Raw genomic sequence first — 12,501 nt, 5'->3', positions numbered from 1 at the left:
TTGATGGATGGATGAACAGGCAGGTGAGAGACAGAGGATTGATGGATTGATTGATTGACAGATTGATACATAGATGACAGGTAAAGGCAGCAGCTAAGTGTAACCCAAGCACGGTTCCACCCAGCTGAGAGATGACAGCGTGGTTCTTTTGTTACAGATTTCACACCCCAAACCTGCTGTGGCCCCCAGGGACCCCAAATACTACATGTGAGAAGGGAAGAGCCGGGCTGGGGTTCTGGGCAGCGGCTTGTGGAGCCGGGAGGGGTCCCCAGTTTGCACCGTCTCCATTCCATCCCACTCTGTCTCAAAGTCGCCAGGTCGGGGCAGGCACAGGAAGAAAACATCTTCACGGGAAATCATGCTCAGAGGAGAGCCAGAGACAGATGCAGCCGGGCCTCCCCCAGTCCGGGAAGAGGACATCACCCCAGGCCCGGTCTGCACCCCGTTCCTCCAGCCCCACCGTCCTCATGCCGCCTCTGCTGGGCCCACTCTGCCCACCCCGACCTGCTCCCAGGGTCTCCCCACTCCTCCACACCCTCCCATCCCCCTTACAGACCCTGACAGCTTCCTGGCAGGCCTTACCTTTTAGAGGAGAGCGTTTCCTCCCCACCCCTCTCCCCACTGCCCCCCTACCCTGGGCAGCGCACCTGTATCCAGTGCGACCTCCTTGGCCCTGGTCTGCACATGGAACCCTGTTTGCTAGGCACATTCTGTGGGTTTGGTCAAATGCAGAACAGCAGGTGTCACTGCTAGAGGTCATTCATGGCCATTACACTGCCCTAAAACCCCTCTGTGCGTCACCCTGTCACGCCAGACCCTGCCTACTCCCCTGGTGCTGCGCTGTGAGGAGCCTGAGGCCACGTACACTGCACACCAGGCCCAGGCTCACTGTCCAGCCTGGCTCCATCTGAACCCGTGCTGTGGCGAAGCTGCTCCTCCCAGCAAGACCGGCTACAGTGACGTAGTCTGGACCCCACTGGGAGGAGCAGACAGGTGACTGCCCTGCAGACAACGGGAGGGAGAGTTTGGGAGGAGCCCAAAGTCTCATTGCTGAGACAAAACACCCAACACCCAACATGAAGCGAGGAAAGGTTTATTTGGCTTGAAGTCTGTGGAGGTTTCAGTCGGTACTCGGCTGGCCCCAAGGCAGGGTGGCACAGCACTGGGGCAACACTTGAGGGCAGCAGCCAGAGCACAAAGGGGGGAACAAGCCTGTTCTCCCTTACATTGTAAGCAGCACCTCCCCGCCTCGACACACTAGGGCAGGCACTCACAAAATCTCCTTGCCCTCCTCTTGCACAGCTGAGTAAGGACCCTGGCTCCCTGCTGAGTCCCTGTTAAACTTGTAAACTTCTCAAGCTGACACAGTGGATCACCTGTAACAACCACAGAGGCCTCAGACCCGGTCCCCTGACCCTGAGGTCCTGGGAGCCACCAGCACCATCACATCCCCCAGTGGAGGCGCAGCTCCCACAGATGGACTCTGGGCAGGGCGAGCTGGGGTGAGTGGAGGAGGCAGAGAGGCCAGGGAACCCATCCAGTGAGGAGACAGGCGGGCTGGTGACCGGAGGTCAGGCAGGCAGGATAAACAGGGAAGGACACGGTGTGGACGGGAAACAGCAAGAAGGCCATCAAGGAGACCCCGGAAGGGCACTGAGCCGCGGCCATGCCAGGGACAAGGAGCGCAGGGATTGAGAACCAGAGGGGCCATTCATCTGGAAGCGGGGGGGGGCTGCTCTGGGGAGCACTGTGCCCGCCGCCATTCCCGGGAAGGTCAGGAGCTTTGCCTCCACTCTTCCGATGACAGAGGAGCCGTGGGTCTGAGCAGAGGCCTGGGATGGATGCAGACCTGGACCCCAGACGCAGCCATAAAGGTGTTGGCATTAGGGTCGGGGACAGCAGAGCCCTGCAGCAGGATCGGGGCGTGGGGGGCGTCACGAGACAGGACCACCGTGTTGTGCAGGGACCACCACGGTGTGACCCTCAAGAGCAGGAGCAGCAGCTCAGAGGTCGGGGGCCTCTGTGGGGCACCATCTAATGGCACCGTGCACAGGGGTTTGTCAGCCCAGCTCGGAGCTCAGGTCCCCTTGATGGAGTCCAACATGGAGAAGCAGCCCAGGGTCACCCAGAGCACAGCCCCACAGCTGTGCCCCTCACCCACCCCGCCCAGGGACGCCTGGGGCCGGTCCTGCCCTGTGGAGAGAGCCCTTCCAGCTGCCATGCTGCCAAACGTGGAGGGAGAGCGAGGGGGAAATTCAATTTACAACTGCAAATTGGAACTCGGTTGCGGGAGCCCAGGATCATCGTGCTCAGGAGACAGATGGTGAGGAAGCGTCCCGGCCCAGTCGTCCTAACACATCCCAAGAGGCGGGGAGGGTGCCAGAGGGGCTCCCTGTCCCCACACCCTACCCTCAATGTCACTCAGCCCTACTCGCCACCGTGGTCCAAGGCAAAGGTCCTGGGGCCCAAGGGTGAGCAACCAAGCACACACACTGCACAGCTGCCAGCAGCGGTGGGGGCGGGGGACAGGCCACTCTCCCCGGCCATCTCTAAATGAAGGACAGGACAGCGTGCCCAGGGGTTACCAGCCCTGGCTCCTGTCCGTGGCAGGTGGGGGACACAGAGGAGAGGAGCCAGCACACATACTTCTCGCCAAGGAGAGCAGGTGTGCAGGGATGGATCGGGCGCTGCCCGGCCCCTGTTCCACTCGCAGTGCCTGGGGCAGAGCCTGCCCGCCCTGCTCACCCCTGTCTGCTGGGGAGAAGGCACTGCTCCGAGAATGGTGGGCCCAGCAAGGGCGCTGCCCACGTGACTGCTATCAGAGAGCTTGCTGGTTTCCTGTTCCAGGGCCGGCCAATGGCCAGGTGGGGAGAACGCAGCATAGACACTGCAAGGTAGGCCAGGGTTCAAGGACCAGGCCCCAGAGATGGAACCCAGCACAGCCAGACCAGGTTGCTCATGAGGGTGGCGGGTAAGGAAGTACAAGGACACAGGTCAAACCCTAACGGATCTTAGGGAACATGGCAGAGAAAGGAAAGGAGACCCCAAAAGCAGAAGCACCCGAGCAGACACCCAGCGGAAGGGCAGCTGGGGATTCCAGAAAGGTCTGTGGCTGAGTCCCCCACGCCAACCGGAAACGGCCAACACGAGACGGAAGCAGAGAGTGTCAAGGACAATAAAATGCCAACACAGGCACACTCATGTCACAGCAGCGGGCGGCAGGAGGGCTGGCCAGGGAGAGGAGCGGGAGGGAAGGAGGAGGGCGGGAGGGATGGGGCCCCTCGAGCTCCTGAACCCCCAGCGGGCACCGGGTGGCCTCCAGCTTCCAGGTGCACATTGGAGTTCCAGCCTGGAACCAGTGAGGACAGAAGCACCGACGGCTCGAAGGTCCCCACGACTGGCACCTCCCTTCCTGTTCCTAAGTGCTTTCGGCGTGAACCCGGAGAACTGCGAACTGCGTGGTTTCGGGTGCTTCCTTCTCAGCCACCTGTATCTCCCGAGGGAGGGAGTGTTGAAAAGAAAGATGCGTAACTGCTGAAGGCCGTGTGAATCCCTGGGACACAGATCCCACCTGCTCCCCACAGAAAGCCTGCGCAGAGGGAAACTGAGGCAGGGCTCCCCTCACCCCATGCACTTGCCCCTGCCTCCAACACAACTGCCCTCAGTCCTGGCTTGATGCCTGGAACCCTTGAGGAAGTCACAAGGCAGGGGGACACAGCCCATGACGGGCACCCAACACGGGCCAGGTGCCGGCCGGCGCTGTGTTTAAGGTGTCACCCAGGCAAGGGGACTCGCTGGCTCACTTCCTCACTGATTCATTTGTGAACTGTGAAAACAGCCTCACAAATGTGCACAGAGAGCTTTGCAAGGTTCTTGGGGACAAAACACGGGAGCAGCAGCAGGGCCCCCACCCCAGCCGGCTCTCCCTAAAGAGAAGTCTCCGGCCAGCTGCAAAGTGGGCTCCCGGCCGTCTCTCCGGCCACACACGACAGGCTGGCCTCGCATCCCATCCCACTGGCCCTAGGCCTCGCCAAGTCCACATCCCGGAGCTGGCACAGCAGAGTCACCGTCTGTGGCATAAAACTCGGGGAAGAATCTCCTAGCAGTCCTGGAGGCTGACGTCCAGCGTCAAGGTTTGGGCAGCACTGATTCCTTGGAGACCACTCTCCTGGGTCCATAGGTCCCTGCGTCCTCACAGCGTCCCCCGGGCACAAATGTATCCTTCTTGTAAGAACACTGGTCAGACTGGCCTGAGGTCAACCTCTGGCTTCACTTCAGATAAATCCTTCTTTAAACATCCTGTCCCCAGACAGACAGGACCTGGTGCTGGTGGAGAGGACACCAGGGCTGAATTAGAGAGGGATCCCCACCCGCCCCACTAGCTTCTCTGGGCCTTAATCTCCTCATCTACAAAGGAGGCATCCTAACACCAGCCCTTCAAGCCCCCAGAACAGAGCCACCAGTCCGGCTGGGAGACGCTGGGCTGTCACCCTCTCCTCTCCACACACAGGAAGCAAGCGAGATTGGGCAACCCTGTGACAACCAGGGCTCGCGGGCAGGAGAGGACATTAGCACATCTGCCAGCAGAGAAAGTCCTTTAAGAAAAGACAGGAGCACAAGGTCAGCGCTGCCCTGCCAGACCGTCCACTCAGCAGCTAATTACACCGCCAGCCCAGCCGCTGGCATTAGAGGCGCACGAGACCAGCTCTTCAGTGCTACTGTTTAAAAAGAAGGCAGTCTCCGGGTGGGAGGCTTTGGCGTTTCATCTGAATTCCATAATGAATAATTTATATAAAAGCTTTACTGGAGCCCAGAGTTCCACAATAAATGTTCCAGGAGAACAGACGCAAATACTTCAGCATCGATACCCCTCCGGTGGATCCGGCTGGCGGACCAAAGCAGATTTGAGCTGCCACACTGCTTATTTACAAAAAATGCCATAATCGCATGTTTATTTGCATTTTTCCAGGCACCCGCGCAGTGACGGATGTGAGAGGGGGGCAGGCAGCACAGGCAGCTGCTGCTGCTGCTCCGGGAGGGAGAAGGGGTCGGGCTTGGTGCGGGAGGCACAGAGTGGACCACAGCTGCCTCCGCGCAAGGTTAGCAGGACGGGCAGGAGAAGGGCCCAGCTCCCGGCAGAGGGGCAGCCCTGAGCCCAGGGCGGAGAGGGAAGCCTTCCCCAATGCTGTGCCCAGGGCTTGAGGCGCTTGGATAGGGAGAGAGGAGACCTCGGTTCAAATCCTCCTCCTTGTCCTTGTGAGTAAGAGGGGAAGAGAATCCTCCTTCAGGGATCCCCCATTGGTGCCCCATGGCACTGGGGGACAGGGGATGCCCAGGGGCACAGGTGGGTACTCACCACCCAGTAGTCCTCCAGTCCTTAATGTCTTCTAGACAGTTTATCTTCCTCCTGAGTGTCTGCCTGTCCTTAGCAGGAGCATTAGGCCAGCCGATCACTCTCACTGTCCTTCTGAGGGTTCCTCTGTCCCCCGACCCCACACAAGCCCAGAGAGAGGGGACGGCGATGGAGGAGACATCGGGCCACCTCCATCCCAAGAACCCCTTGGGAGCCACCTGTGCTTTCTGCTGCTGAGGACACTTGTCCCTGGGTCGTAGGGGAGGGGACAGATGCGGTGACACAGTTGGGTGGGCCGAAAATAGCTCAGGTTCCTACACATGACAAGGACAGAATTGCCAAGAGTAGGGCTGATAGTGTGGAATGAGTTTATTAAAGATCTCAGCGCAGCAGCAGCAGCAGTGCAGAAGGACAAAGAGGGTAAGAGAAGGGGTTTGACAACTCGGGCCTTTGGCATTCACAGGTTGGACGCCCATACTGTTCACAGACGCCTCCCACCGTCGCCCTGCTGACATCAGCGATCCGCAGGTCCTTCTGAGCTTAAACCTGGTTCTCTTATGGGTGAATGGAGAGCTGGGTGCTGACAGAGAGAGGCAGGGACAATGGCAGAGGAGGCAGACATGTCCAGCTGGGTCCCTGGGCAGCGACTAAACTGCGTTGCCCATGGTCTCGGGGGTGGGGCTGCCCGGTCACAAGGGTTTTTAAGAGCCGTGCAGAGGCTGCCAACAGGGGCTGCTGACAAGCAAGCAGGCTGTGTCCCCCACTCCCGCAGGCAGGACAGCACTGTGAGGAGCACCCCACTGGGCAGGAACCTGGCCCTGACTCCTCCCCCCTCAAGCAGAGCACCCCGAGAAGTGTCCACTACCTCTCCTGGGAAACAGCAGAACGAGGTCAGCTTCAGTCAGTTACTGGGTGCCCTGGTGATGAGGAGGTGAAGCACTGGCCTGCGTCTGAGTGTGGGCAGCTCCACAGTGTCCATGCTGTTCTCTGGAAATGTGATCAGCCGCCAACGATGCATCAGGCCCACAGTGCTGACCGATCACACACTCCGGCCCAGGATTGTCTTCAGCCAATCAGCACATGGAATTCCCTGGTGACCCATAGCTCCAGGAGCAGCACGTGACCTAGGTTGGTGAAGCAGAGGACCGGGGATTAGAGACACTGACCCGGCTAAGAGCTATGAGGCCAAGGGACATCAGGCAGCAAAGGACACCTGAGAGGCGGAGGCAAAGGGGCTGAGCCTGAGGGCCACTGGGCACAGGGAGTAGGTGGAGCCCAAAAGACCCTTAAGGGACGGGGACCACGATGAGGGCAGGGAGCCCAGGGCTGCCCAAGTCTGCAGGACAGGGCACCAGAGAGGTGGCAGCTGCAGAGGCAGAGCCGGGAGCAGATGGGGTACAAAGGACACCCAGGAGGCAGTGAGCAGGGTGGGCAGCCGGGAAGCTCCCCACGGCCCCCCACGGCCGGGGAGGAGCAGAAGCGGCACCTGGTGTGCACAGAGATCCAACTGCTACTGTGCCCACGGCTGGACCGGCAGCCTGGACCGCTGCACACAGGGCCCAGAGCGTGCACCTCAGCCGTGGAATCACCGCCAACCCAGACCGAACGCCGAGCGGGACCACCTACACCCAAAAAGTACCCAACACAGTTCAAGTCTCCAAGGAAAATAACCGCATCTCAGAGCAAAGCTCAAACATAATTCAGGAACTTTTAAAAAGCCAGCAAACAATAAAAAATTTCTTAGATCACAAAGAAGTGTGAGCACACAACCCACAATAAGATGAAAAGTCAACCAGAAACAACTCAAAACAGGCGACTCTGTTAGAATTAGCAGTCAAGAACATTCAAGAGATTATTACAATCGTGTCCTGTATGCTGGAAAAGTTGGATATGAAAAGTGTAAAAAGACCCAAATCAAATTTCTGGACGTGGAAACTCTAATACCTGAGGTGAGGAATGCTATGAATGAATTAATAGCAGATTCAACACTGGGAAAGAAAGGGTTAATGAATTTAAAGACACCAAAATAACATATTCTAAACAAAGCTCAACCAGGAAAAACTTCTTAAAATTAACAAAAACTTGGTGCCTCTAGGCTGAGCTTCAAGCAGCCTGACATTTGTGTAACTGAAATCACGAAGGATGAAGGGACATGTTTTCTTCTTTTTGAAGAAACGGCTGAGATTTCCAGTCTGATGAAAACCACACACTCACAGATTCAAGAAACCCAAGGAGCCTCAGGTACAAGAAATATATAGGCTTCTTTTGTACTGAGGGTTGATTCCAGGGTCTTTGCAATGAGCCACAGTCCCCAGCCCTCTTTGCTCTCTTAGTTTGAGATTGGGGTGTCACTGAAGTCACTAACTGCCTGGCTGTGCTCAAGCTTGACATCCTCCTGCCTCAGCTTCCTAAAGTGCTGGGATTGCAGGTCTGTGCCGCCATAACCAGCTTTTAAAAAATAAAAGAAACAGAAAGCACGTAGCCATCAACTTGCTTAACCCTAGTGATAAAGAGAATACTTCAAAAGGACCCAAAGAGGGAAAAAAACATGTCACCTACAGAGGAACAAGGACTCAAATGGCTGCGGATTTCTTACTGGGAACCCCCAAGTGAGATCACAGCAGACAACATCTTTATAGTGAAAGGGAAAGAGGGATCCACCCAGAATCCCACTGGGAGGCTTTCCTCAGAAGACAAAGGCAAGGCTGGTCCTCAGATGAGACCGGTGACCATGCGCCCCATCCCGCCCTTGGGCACGTCTGTAACAGCTGGACTTAGGCAAGGACTCTGAAAAGTGCATAGCAGCAGGGAGACAGAGTCAAATTTCAGAGGTCATCTCCAACCAGCAGCAAGGTCACAGGATTCCTCCCAAGTCACTTCGAGGGAGAGGGGGCAGCAGGGCACTGCCACCCACAGGGAAGCCTCAGGGGAGCCCTCCACTTCCTGCTCAAGAGCAGGAAGAGGTCTCCTGGTGCTCAGGGAGAAGATGGAAAACCCACATCCTCACTTTCTGCAGTCCCAACCCAGCCCGCAGGCTTCCTGCGGCAGTTTTGTAGAACCTCCATTCAGAGGAGGAGACTTCCTGCCTCACCATGGTCCCGTGACCCCAAGAAGGCCTGAGAAATCCCCTCTTTCTATGCTCTGCCACCCAGCACCCAGTTGGGCACATTCATGGCCATGCATGTAGGAAGGGTGACCAGGGCCCCGTTGTGGCCACAGGACCACTGGGCCAAACAGCACCCAGCAGAACGCAAAGCCAGAGCAGCTCCTGGGGCGACCCCCTGACTGCGTGTGAACCCTGGGTTCCAGCCTCCCCCAAGCTGCCCTAACCCGAACACCTGCTCCAAGGCGGTGCACTGTCAGGGCAGACTTGAGCACCCTCCATGCACCAACCTGGGAACGGCCCACAGGAGGCAGCTTGGAACACGTGGCTTGGAGTCAGTCGCATCTGTTGCTCGCCAAAACAGAAGAACCAACAGCTTTTCAAGTTTAAATACAGCTGAGGGTCTCCTAGCAGGATATTCAAAATGTTCCAGAAACAATCCAAAATTATATGGCATATAAAGAACTAGAAAAAAGCTCAACTTACTCAGAGAAAATAATCACTGCCAACGAAAAGATGGCAAAGATACTGAGATTATATTTTTAAAGCAATGCATTGATCTGTTTTGCGTTACTATATTGAAATATTGGAGGCAGTTTATTTTACAAAGAAGTATATTTAATCACAGTCCTGTGGCTAAAAGGCCCACATCTGGTGGTGGCCTTGCTGATAGAACCCTGGGAAACACAGGCATCACACAGCAGGAGACTCAGAGTGTGTGTGTGTATGGGTGTGTGTGTGTGTGTGTGTGCGTGTGTGTGCGTGCGCACGCGTGCGTGTGTGCCTGTACACATGGGTATTCTCTGTCTCTCTGTCTCTCTCTTCTAACAACCCTACCAGGATTCTAATCCTAGTCTAATCTTAGTCACCCCAAAACCGCCTCCAGCCAAAGTAAGCCCCACCCTGTTGTTACTTCACACTGAGGATTAAATTTCAACACGTGAACCCTTTGGGGGACCCTTAACCCAGAGCCAAACCGCGGCCAGCAGCTGTTATACTCCAACAAGCAAGTATGAACACTCTTGAAACACAAACTACAGACTGCACAGTAGAAGATATAAAGAAAAACAAATGGAAATTGTAGAACTGAAAAACACTTTTAGATTTGCAGAGAGAGATTCAGAGTAGATCTGAAATAAGGGGTTAGTCTCCTGCCAAATCTTAGCAGAAAGAGTATTGAGAAGGGTTCGGGAATCTCTGGCTGAGAGAGAAAATAGGCCGCCCTAATGCTCCTACATTGAGCTCCAGGAGGCGGAAGGGCCCCATGCTTTCCCCTGGCTTCCTCCAGAACATAACAACTGTGAGCTTCCTGGATTGGGGCAGCCAGAAGAACCAGACAGTGCCTCAGGCAGGACACACCCATAGAGTCCCCCCTTTCCAAACTGAGACCCCTGAGGCACCTTTGAGTTTTTTTTCTTTTTCATTTTTATCTGTACCGGGGATTGAATTCCCGACTGCCTGCTTGCAAGGCAGGAGCTTATGCCACTGAGGTAAATCCCCAGTCCCCCTGAGGCATCTTTGAAATGGGGAGGGACACACAGGCAATGTGACACAGCAGTCCCTACAACATATCCAGACACATGGGCGGCAGAAATGGTCCATTAAGTGGGCCCCAAAGGACACACCTACAAGGTCACTTCCATGGCTTCTTTTTCTCCTTTACTGCAATCCTCTCCCAAACCCCAACTGGTGGATTCAGCACTCCAAGAGCTATCACAGTAAGGCCTAGGAGGAGGCATTCCCTCCAGCCAGGGTGGGCAGAGGAGGCAAAGGTGAGCCAGACACAGAGAGGAGCACGGGGCAGCTGCAAGGTGACTCCCCCCTGGCCCTTGACCAGGGCCATCTCTGATCCAGCTCCTCCCAGCATGTGTGGTGTTCAGGCTCCTGCTGCCCTCGAAGAGGCCACCTGGCTCCATCCTCATGCCTGGGCATCTTCAGCTACACCTGTGTCCAGTGTCTTTCCCCCAAGGGCAAGCAGGATGGTGACTTGGGTGCCCCCACTGCACTGAGCTGGGTCCTCCTCCTCCTCAAAGTTCCCTGATGCACTTGGGTGAGGATGGGGCCTTTGGTTCCCCTGGAAGGACAGAGAGACCTCGCTCCTGCCCCAACCCTTGAATTGGGATCAGGTAGAGGGACCCGTGACCCCAGGAGGCACAGGACCACATCCACTCGAGAGTCATGGCAAGGCGTCACTCTGACTGACTCAGCCTCCACATCTTCAGTGCCCCACAAGTCTCCAGCCTTGGAACACCTGGCCCTGTCCCCTCCTTCCTGGAGGACAAGCAATGAACAAATGAACCTCCAAAGTCTCCTGTCCTTCCCAAGCCCTAGGGCAACTGTGGGGACTCCTGACCTCCATATCACCAAGACAGCAGGACCCAAATGCATCCTTTGGGCATCATCCGCTGGCCAACATCCGCCCTCCCTCACCATCGGCCATGAAGTGGGCGCCCACGTCCTGCACAGGTGACGCCCAGCATAGCTAGAACATCTGTCTCTGGTTCCCAAGGTGCCCCTCATGTCACCCTCCAGCCCAGGGGACCTCATTCTCCAGCAGCCCCATCACTGGTGGCACCACCTCCATCCCACAGAAGCTGAGTCAGGCACGACCCACATCCTCTCCATAAGCTGAAAAGGGAGCTTGCTGCAGAAGGGGCCCCCAAGGAGGAGACCCAGGGTCAGGTTGGGGGGCTGGCACCTTCCCATCATCCCCTCTGTTCCCTTTCTTTTGGCTCTGAAATGCAAACAAGCCCTCCTGGCGAGGTGTGAGGGAACAGCCCTGGGGCTGATGCATTGAGGGTGACCAGGCCCTCCTCTGCCAGCTGCCCCAGCACCTCTCTCAGGGCTGGGGTGCACTGGGGAGACTGGCTCCCTGCCATTGCCCAGGGGTTTGTATCTTGCTGTCACAGGAGGAGAAGGAGGGGCTTGGATCCTGCAGAGTGAGGGTGGGAGCCATGCGTGGGACAGCACCACGGACAGAGGCTGCCGGGGAACGCCCTCCCCCCCCACACACACACAGTGACTGACCCACCTGGGACAGAGGGACTCTGAGACAGGGGAGGTGCTGGTCAGCCCCCTGCAGGATGAAATGGAGGCCCAGGAAGCTTCTCCTTGGCCAGGAGTGAGCTGAATCCGCCTCCCACAGTGCTCACAGTGCGCAGTGCCACACACAGGGCCACAGAGCCTTGAGGCCATCTGTCCCAATGGCTGACAAGTCACCTCCATTCCCAGGAAGTTCTCTACACTTCCCTGCAGCTGGGGCCTGGCCAGCTGGGGTTCAAATCCCAGCTCTGCTGCCCATTGGAGTGGGGCCCAGACAGGCTCCTCCCTCCAGGCTGTGGGAACAGCATACCCAGCCTCGGCTTCTGGACCCCAGAAGTGCTGCTCGGGGCCAAGCATCTCCACACCCCACCCCACTGCTACCCGCAGTCACCTCCTTCCTGCCTCCTGAAGGGAACATTGGCCACAGACAGGCGGCTTAAAGGCAGACACTGCTGTCCCACGGCCAGGCAGCTGGCAAAGCTGTGCCCCGCAAAGCCCAGGGGGTCCCTGTCCAGGCCTCCTTCCAGCTGTTGGCAGCTGCTTCAGTCTGGCCTCCCTGGTTTGCAGATCTGCCTTGACCTCAGCCTCACATGAGGGCTCTCTGTGTGTGCTGGTGCGGGTATCTGTCTCCAAATTTACCCTCTAATAATGACCAGGCCACACTACATTAGGGATGATTCTACAACCCTGGTCCAAACCAATGACCTCCCCGAGAATCCCATTTCCAAGAATGGCCACATTGGCCTGGCGCGGTGCCACATGCCTGTAATTCAGCACTCAGGAGGCCAAGATAGGAGGATCATGTGTTTAAACCCAGCTGGGGCTACACATCCAGAACCTGTCTCAAAAAAACGAAACAAAAACCAACTATAACTACGGCCTGTGATACTGGCTATAGAGCTTCAACCTCTGAGTTTGGAGGAGACACAGTGCACCCCACAACTCACCCTGTGAGCCTGAGCAGATGCCCCAAGTCACACAGCAGTGCAGAGTGCAGTGTGGG

At 56.8% G+C, this 12,501-nt stretch overlaps 1 protein-coding gene across 3 annotated transcripts in view; it reads right to left on the bottom strand.

Annotated features, from left to right (window-relative positions):
- Positions 1-636: 636 nt before the first annotated feature.
- Dffb (DNA fragmentation factor subunit beta) overlaps positions 637-12,501 on the bottom strand; it is a 55,645-nt gene continuing 43,780 nt past the window's right edge. For 2 of the 3 annotated variants that reach the window (XR_010042848.1, XR_010042850.1), the window contains exons 7-8: positions 6,219-6,477; positions 5,705-5,933 (exon numbers count right to left, since the gene is read on the bottom strand). The gene's annotated coding sequence lies outside the window, so the exon portion shown is untranslated. Of the gene's footprint in view, positions 3,488-5,704; positions 5,934-6,218; positions 6,478-12,501 lie in introns of those variants that run through there. The other variant, XR_010042849.1, reaches the window with a different exon arrangement.

The sequence above is a fragment of the Cavia porcellus genome, unplaced genomic scaffold, assembly GCF_034190915.1.
Source record: "Cavia porcellus strain 051 isolate PalLab524CR breed Dunkin Hartley unplaced genomic scaffold, mCavPor4.1 scaffold_25, whole genome shotgun sequence".
NCBI lineage: Eukaryota > Metazoa > Chordata > Mammalia > Rodentia > Caviidae > Cavia > Cavia porcellus.
This window is presented reverse-complemented; position numbering and strand designations above follow the sequence as displayed.